Source organism: Triticum aestivum, chromosome 3B (assembly GCF_018294505.1).
Source record: "Triticum aestivum cultivar Chinese Spring chromosome 3B, IWGSC CS RefSeq v2.1, whole genome shotgun sequence".
In the NCBI taxonomy this organism is placed as follows: domain Eukaryota; kingdom Viridiplantae; phylum Streptophyta; class Magnoliopsida; order Poales; family Poaceae; genus Triticum; species Triticum aestivum.
The window spans coordinates 304,657,269-304,666,110 of NC_057801.1; positions in this window are offsets into that span (position 1 = coordinate 304,657,269).

The following is an 8,842-nucleotide window of genomic DNA, read 5'->3' on the forward strand; positions in this document are numbered from 1 at the left end:
CGACCGCTGCCGCCGCCGCCGTCCACTACCACCGCAGCCACCACCGTCGTTTCACCCTACTAGAGAGTCCATCGGCCCCGCCTAGTCCCATGCTACCTCTCCGTTGAGACACGCGTCGTCGGATGCCCTGCTGCCTCGCCAGTGACCCGTCTTCTCCACCACGGCCGCCGGACACCGTCTGTCGATTCGCCCTCTTCGCCGCCTCCCCGAGCTCGCCGTCTGCTCCAACCGACCCCCCGTGAGCTCCTCCACCATTTCCCCCTCTTCCCCGCTTCTTTTGATCGACGTAGGCATCGCCCCTGGATGCCCGTAGCACGCCGCCGCCCGAGCTCGTCGTCGACGTAGCTCCGGTGACCATTTGGTCACCCCGGGGAGCCTAACGCGTTCGCAGCGTTCCGTAGAGCATTCCTAGCACAATCCCCCTCCCGTTTGCATGCCGCAGCAGCTAACCCATGGCCACCCGAACTCCGGCCGCCGCCTTGGAGCTCGCCGTCGTCAGCTCCGGCCTCCCCACGACCCAGCAACCGCACCGTTCGACGCGCGGGAGCAAGGGCTCTCCAACGAGCCCAAGCACGGCCTCGCCCGTGCCCTGTAGCGTGTTTCCGACGGCCGCCACCGTCCCGGGCCTCGCCGGTGTCGAGACGCCGGCGGGATTGACCCTACTGACCAGGGGTTTGACCTCCCCTGGGTCCATGATAGGTGGACCCCGCCGTCAGGTGATTCGCTTAATGCTAATCACCACCTAACCTAACCCCCTGACACTGACATGTGGGCCCTAGTGCCCTTAATCTTTAATTAAACTAAACTAACCCCCCTGTCTAACCTGTGTCACTGACGTGTGGACCCCACACGTCAGGTTTGACCCGAGCCAGCCCAGTTGACTCTGCTGACGTCACAGTGACGTGGTGCTGACGCCATAAATCATTACTGGAATTATTGTAATTCAGAAATTCCAGAAAATTGTAAAAACTTCTAAAAATCATAGAAATTCAACCGTAACTCCAAATGAGATAAATTATATATGAAAAATGATCAGAAAAATCGAATCTATCCATCTGTACTATTTTCATGCATGTTAGAACAACTTATATGTGCTGTTTAGCACAAATCATATAAATGGCATCTGAATAATCACATATGGAGTTTGAATTTGAATCTTATATTCAAACCAACTTCATTTAATCTGTTGCTAGTTGCATTAGCTCAAAACACATTCATATTGCCATGTCATAAGCATGCATCATATTGTGCATTGCATTGATTGTATTTCTTCTTTGTTGCCGGTATCTGTTCCCTCCCGGTAGACGATGTTCCGACGTTGTGATCGTTGACACTGATGAAGACTCAATGTTATCTTCAGAAGTGCCAGGCAAGCAAAACCCCCTTGTTCATTCCGATACAATCCACTCTCTCGCTCCTGCTCTCTTTTACTGCATTAGGACAACAACGATTCATCTGTTACTTGCTGCGGTAGCTGAACCCCTTTATCCTTTGCATGACCTGTCATTGCCACAGTAAATAGATGAAACCCACTAGCATGAGTAGGAGTTGTTTGAGCCCTGTTGTGCCTACTCATTCTTGCTTGTTTGTCATGCCTGCTACTGCTTAGAGTTGAGTCAGGTCTGATTCATCGGGGATGAATCAGAGGCGTGTGAACATGTCCTACTGTGTGTGAGCTAAGTGTGTGAACACGATTTGGTAAAGGTAGCGGTGAGAGGCCATGTAGGAGTACATGGTGGGTTGTCTCATTGCAGCCGTCCTCAGGAACTGAGTTCTGTGTTTGTGATCCATGATTCAGCTACTACCACGCATTGGGCCCGAAACCAATGGACCCTCTCGGCTTCTTGATCACCCTTGTCCTCTGTCCAGGAGTTGCAAGTAGTTTCTGGTGTTTGTAGTATGCTGGAGGCCGTGCGCAGCGCTGACCGTAGGGGTGGGCTGTGATGCGGTAGGCACGTGGCACGGTGTACCGGGCGCCCGTTTGGTGTCTCGGGAACCCTGTTCACATCGTTTGGGGCTGTGAGCGAAACTCCGGCCGGATCTCCTCATGGATGGAACCCGAATAGGCGATAAACCTGGACTAGAGACTTAGGTGATTAGGTAGGTCGTGGCCGACACCCACGTTGGGCTTCCGCTTGAAGGTTGCCGAGTACATGTCGTGTAAACGACGGTAAGTGGTGAGAGCGTGTATGAAGAAGTACACCCCTGCAGGGTTAACCTAATCTATTCGAATAGCCGTGTCCGCGGAAAAGGACTTCTGGATTGCTTATATCAGTTCATAGACAAGTGAAAGTGGATACTCTAAAATACGCAAGATAAGCGTGAGTGCTATGGATGGCGTTCTCGTAGGGAGACGGGAGCGGATCCATAGTGGTGTATTGATATGGTGAATATGTGGACTCGTGTGCGCCACCTCAAAAGAGTCGCTTGCAGTCGTAGTTTAGGATAGCCACCGAGTCAAAGCTGGCTTGCTGCAGTTAAACCCCACCACCCCTTTGTTGATAATGATGCATATGTAGTTAGTTCTGATGTAAGTCTTGCTGGGTACATTTGTACTCACGTTTGCCTATTTTATGTTTTTGCAGAGAGACTTCAGTCTCACTAGTAGTTCCGCTTGGACTTCGACGTTTAGCTTGTTACCTCAGCTACGATCTTGTGCCCTCGGCAGTATCTGGTAGATAGTCAGGCTTCTCAGCCTTTTTCATTTATAGTTGTCTGTACTCAGACATGATAGCTTCCGCTTGTGCTTTGACTTGTATACTCTGAATGTTGGGTCATGAGACCTATGTTTGTAATATCTCGCTCCTCGGAGCCTAATGAATAAATACTTGAGTCGTAGAGTCATGTTGTGATGCCATGTTGTGTTTGCACATATCGAGCATATTGTGTGTATGTTATTGAAATGCTTGGTATGTGTGGGATCTGACTATCTAGTTGTTTATCCTTAGTAGCCTCTCTTACCGGGAAATGTCTCCTAGTGTTTCCACGAGCCATGGTAGCTTGCTACTGCTCCGGAACACTTAGGCTGGCCGGCATGTGTCCTTCTTCGTTCCTGTGTCTGTCCCTTCGGGGAAATGTCACGCGATGAATACCGGAGTCCTGTTAGCCCGCTACAGCCCGGTTCACCGGAGTCCTGCTAGCCCAGTGCTACAGCCTGGATTCACTCGCTGATGACCGACACGTTCGATGCTGGGTCATGGATGCCTGTCCCTGTAAGTTTGTGCCACTTTGGGTTTACGACTAGCCATGTCAGCCCGGGCTCCTTATCATATGGATGCTAGCGACACTGTCATATACGTGTGCCAAAAGGCGCAAACGGTCCCGGGCAAAGGTAAGGCGACACCCGTGGGAATACCGTGCGTGAGGCCGCAAAGTGATATGAGGTGTTACATGCTAGATCGATGTGGCATTGAGTCGGGGTCCTGACAGCGTTGGTATCAGAGCTTGACTGCCTGTAGGATTACCAAGCCAAACTGGTCGATGTTGAGTCTAGAAATTCTTTAGTTATATGTAGGGAATTGATTGTGGGATGGAACGTAAGGCTCTTTTTACTCCTTATACCTCATGGCCTTCTGATCTGAGTCATCATCTTCTCTTCTACGGGGATTAAGAACTAGGCTATCTCTTCTTTCTATTAGGATCACGTGTTACTAATCAGTAGACTTATAAGATTGTTGGATTTAAGTCTCAGTTCAGTTCCTACTACTTCCGTATGTTAATTGTTGATCTCGAAACCTTGATATTGTGCTTCTGAGTGGTTATGCCACCATTTTTGTGAATGTCTCAAATCTTTTCTGAGCATTTACAGCCGTTATGCTGTCCGAGTCATCCCAGGTTTCTAAGTAGTCTGATGCATTTGCAAATCCTTTCTTCCCGTTTCAATGTTCCTTTGGGCCAGATTAACCACACTAATCAATGAGTTGAGGTACTCCGTTACCTTGACATATATGTTGGAGATATTATTATGACCCTAGGTGTCTTAGGGGATCATCTAGTAATTTAGCCATGATTTGTGTTCCCAGTGTGATGATTCTGGCCATCATTCTCGAAAGCATCCCGTGATGCTACTTAGTAATAGGTATTCTGTTCCTGGGTTCTTGAACCCGAGATTCACTCTACCTACTTCATGTTGATAGTAATTGCTAGTGCCTTTAGGATATTAGTAACCTTTGTGATAGTCCTTGAAGTCCATGGTATCTTCTTCTTCCAAATACCATGAACTACTTATGGCAGAAGTTCCTCGTTGAACTGAACAATCACAACAAGAGTGCTCTCGATGAGTTCTCCATGCTATATTGTGACTCTGCCAGCTCAACCTTTCTGCATGGGTTATCCGGAAGAATTATGTTGAACTTGGTTTGACATACTAATCTATGCATCCACAACTCAGAAAGTTATTTGTTCCTTTGAGTTGTCCCTTTTTAGTTGTCTACTGACCTTCGTCTATCAATTGATAGTCAAGAGTATGCGTGCGTTCGTTTATCGATGCCTATTACTCTTGTGGTCCGTCAAGCCATTCTATTCCAGAATGACTAGGAGAAACAAACTCCAGTACCTCATCCGTATCCAGGATCGGGTCAAAGAAGTTGTGCTCCACAGAAAAAATTGCTAATCCAGCTTTTGTTCTGCTCTATCTTGGAGTATTACCATCTTTATATCGGGATGTTATAGGAATTGCACACCATCCTATGAACTCTTGGTACAGTGATATTTCTTGCCATCATTGTTCATTCCTCGGTTCCTGTGTTATTGTAACCGGAATGCCGACAAATGAATCATGGCGTGTGAAATCAATACTGCTAGCAACTCCATTGCTTGGTAGTTAAATGGACGATAACCTCATTCTTAGCGTGTTGATTATTGAATCGTCACCCTAAGGTTGATTGTGCTACCTAGTCCTTATTTCTGGTGCACTCTCCGATCAGTGAGTTAGGATAGTGCCAATCCTTGCTTATTTGATCATATCGTCTTGCCCTGAAAAGTAAGATTGTTCTCGAGCTTAGTAACATACCGGTGGTTCATGATATTCCAAATTTCTTCTCGGAAGTATCACCAGGTTGTCGCCTGACTGCTATGTTGATCTCGTGATCAAGTTGGGTTCTTGTGAACCACCTTCTCTCCAAAAATCGGTGTTAGATATCCCTGAGCTAGTTGGTTAAGCTAGACAACAACTTGGAGAGTTGGAAGATAAAAGCTTGCCTGACTTAGTTCGTTCCAAAGGGATATTCTTGTGTAGGGTGTGCTGAAGAAAGATGATATCTTCATCGATTGGTCCTTGTGATCAGTTGCTGGACCTATTGTCTTATCAATCCTTTGATTTGAGTGTGGGCTATCGTCAAATCAAATCAGTACCAACGATGCTCGTAATGTTGTCTTATTCGTGGTTGATCCCTCGAGCATACACCATTACATCTTTGGTCTGACCAATGCTATCACCGTGTTCACTTAACTATGGAATTCCTTTTAAAAGGAAACCTAGATGAATTGTTGTTGAGCCCATTGGCAACATCCTTATCTCCTCCATGATGTTGTTGAACATTAAGCTAGTGTTGGAAACTTTTGAAAGCATTTTCTTCATGCTAGCTCATGAAGTATTTGTTTGATGAAAGGAGTGACTTCCTCTTATACACGTGCATTTGGTGAAAGTTGCCGCCGTGAATTTGAGAAAGATTGTTTTGTTTCCTTTGGAATCATCCCAAATCAGTCATGCACACGTGCGAAGTATTCTGTAGTCTGGAGACTTGCAACCTTCATTCTATATGTGTCCCTAGCACACTAAGCCACTGATTGACTTGTTCAAGGAAAAGAAGTCTATGCTTGGGATCTAATCCATGGACTTGCGTAAAGACTTCGATATCCTCGATGATGGTTCTCCACCTGAACTCGGTAGTGTTTAATTATAAGACTGCTACGTGGCCATGCTTGTCTGGGACAACGTGTTCGCATGTTTGTAGCAGAACCAGCTCATGTTTTGGAGCTTACTATCGTAGCTCACTCCCCGAGAATCCCGCAACATTATCTCGTCGATTTGTGTTGCAAACTTTCATTTTTCTTTCTAGACTTGATGAGTCTGGGATATCCTGACACCAACCAGATCTGAATCTCAGGCAGATGTGATGGTTGGAACATTTCCCAAGAATTATAATATTGGTCTCTCAATAACCGGCAAGGTGGATGTCGTGGCCAACACACCCATCCGGTAGACCTATTATTATAGTATCTTGTTTGAGGAAGTTGGCCACCTCCCCATAGGGATTTCGTAGGATTACTCCCTAGTTGCCCCTATGGATTTCTGTGTTCCGAAGTCCGACCTTTTTACTTGATGTTCTAGATATCAAACCATATCTATGGGTGGATTACGCTAGCACATCAAGGAGAACATTAGAAGCGGAGTGCTAAATGTCTCTCGGTCGATCATCCAGATTTTATTTGCTTGGCCTCGCTAAGGTGAAATCTGAGAAAGTGTTATCCTCCTTCGCATCTGCATCGTCCATCGCTATTCATCATGGTAGTATGTTGTGTTGTCAGCACCCTTGACGCGGTTGTTGATAAAACCTTGATGATTGTGGAAATGCTCAAGTTCTTGAGAGCACGCACAAGCGCTACGTGTTATCATCGGCTCTAATTGGGATGCTCTCAGTTCCCTCGGCAATGCTATGACCTTCTCAAACAGTGAATTCACTCTCTATTGTTGGGTTCTTCCCCAGTTACCAGAATCATTCCCAGCATTTGCATTTTGTTCCCAGCTTGCACCGCCAATGTGCCATTCTACCATGGGTCTCTTCCATTTCCGGTGATAAGCAAATTCATCCATTACGTTGTCTTCAACAAGGTAATCCACATCATCCAAGTCCGAGTATGCCATTCTACCGACCCCCTCCAAACGATCGCTCGAGAATTGTCCTAGGCTGGTTTAAAGAGTTTCAATGATCTCTGAATCAAAGGTAATTCTTTTGCCACTTAAGGGGATATATCTACGAATCACCCCCCCCCTCCAGGATGTCTCGTTGAGGTATCATGGCAACTCAACTCCTCGCTACGTTGACAACCGTTCACCACCTTCTTAGGTGTGGAATCGTTGTCTACCTAGTGAACCTTCGTCATCTGTTCCACTCCATTCCTCTAGAGGTGTGCTTCGTCTCTCAGCTCGAGAGATGTTGCTATGTCCCATTCCGTGAGTTAATCCTGAGTTGTTCGTTCTTTGAGAAGATTAATTCTTCTAGAGTTTTCCTTCCCTCTTCTTGTCATGTTAGTTGGAGTTCTCAGAGAAAGACTTCGAGACAATGATGGTGATCGAATCAACGCTCTTATGAAGTGCACCCTGGATCGTGAAGATTATACTAGTTGCGTTTCCCCTTCACCTTACCCTACGCTTGAATCTCGGGACGAGATTTTTGTTTAGTGGGGGTGAGTTGTCACATCCCTGGTCCTGTTATGCACTAGGCTAGACCTCATGTGAGCATCATGTTTTAATTCAAATGAAATTTGAATTGAGGAATTTTCAAAGCCTCAGAAACCTTCTAAAAATGATCAACATTAAAATCTCCTCAAAGAAGTCCAAGAAAATGTTCCTCTTAGTCTCTGAAAATATTGCAAAGAGGTAAAACTCAAAACAATATTTTTGGTATCTCAGACTTAATTATTTTGGGCCTTTGAATTAAATAAATACCTATTTGCATTGGATATATATTTGATATATAAATAATATATGTCCAATAATTACTGGAACATTTTATGTGGTTTGGTATATTTTAGTTCTAGCCACATAACTATTTTCAGGATTTTATGAAATGGTTTAGTATATTACTAAACTAAAACAACACAGAACAAAATAGATAAATAAAAACAAAAATAGAAAGAGCAGAAGATCTTACCTGGCGCTCACCTGGTAGCATACCTGGCCCAGCAGCACGGCCCAGGCCGCTACCGCTACCCCCCCCCCTGTCGTCTTCCTCCCCTCGCACCGAAGCAGCTCGGTGGCGGGCGCCGACGCCGCCCTGACCACCTCCTGCTTGCCACCGAGGCGCCCCGACGCGTCTAGATGGCGCCACTCACCTCCCTGCCTCTCTCCCTCACTCTCCCGCGCTCTCACCCCCTTCCCTGGATCTCTCCCTCTCTCGCCCGACCGCTGCCGCCGCCGCCGTCCACTACCACCGCAGCCACCGCCGTCGTTTCGCCCTACTAGAGAGTCCATCGGCTCCGCCTAGTCCCCTGCTACCTCTCCGTTGAGACACGCGTCGTCGGATGCCCTGCTGCCTCGCCAGCGACCCGTCTTCTCCACGCACGGCCGCCGGACACCGTCTGTCGATTCGCCGTCTTCGCCGCCTCCCCGAGCTCGCCGTCTGCTCCAACCGACCCCCCGTGAGCTCCTCCACCGTTTCCCCCTCTTCCCCGCTTCTTTTGATCGCCGTAGGCATCGCCCCTGGATGCCCGTAGCACGCCGCCGCCCGAGCTCGTCGTCGACGTAGCTCCGGTGACCATTTGGTCACCCCGGGGAGCCTAACGCGTTCGCAGCGTTCCGTAGAGCATTCCTAGCGCAAGCCCCCTCCCGTTTGCATGCCGCAGCAGCTAACCCGTGGCCACCCGAACTCCGGCCGCCGCCTTGGAGCTCGCCGTCGTCAGCTCCGGCCTCCCCACGACCCAGCAACCGCACCGTTCGACGCGCGGGAGCAAGGGCTCTCCAACGAGCCCAAGCACGGCCTCGCCCGTGCCCTGTAGCGTGTTTCCGACGGCCGCCACCGTCCCGGGCCTCGCCGGCGTCGAGACGCCGGCGGGATTGACCCTACTGACCAGGGGTTTGACCTCCCCTGGGTCCATGACAGGTGGACCCCGCCGTCAGGTG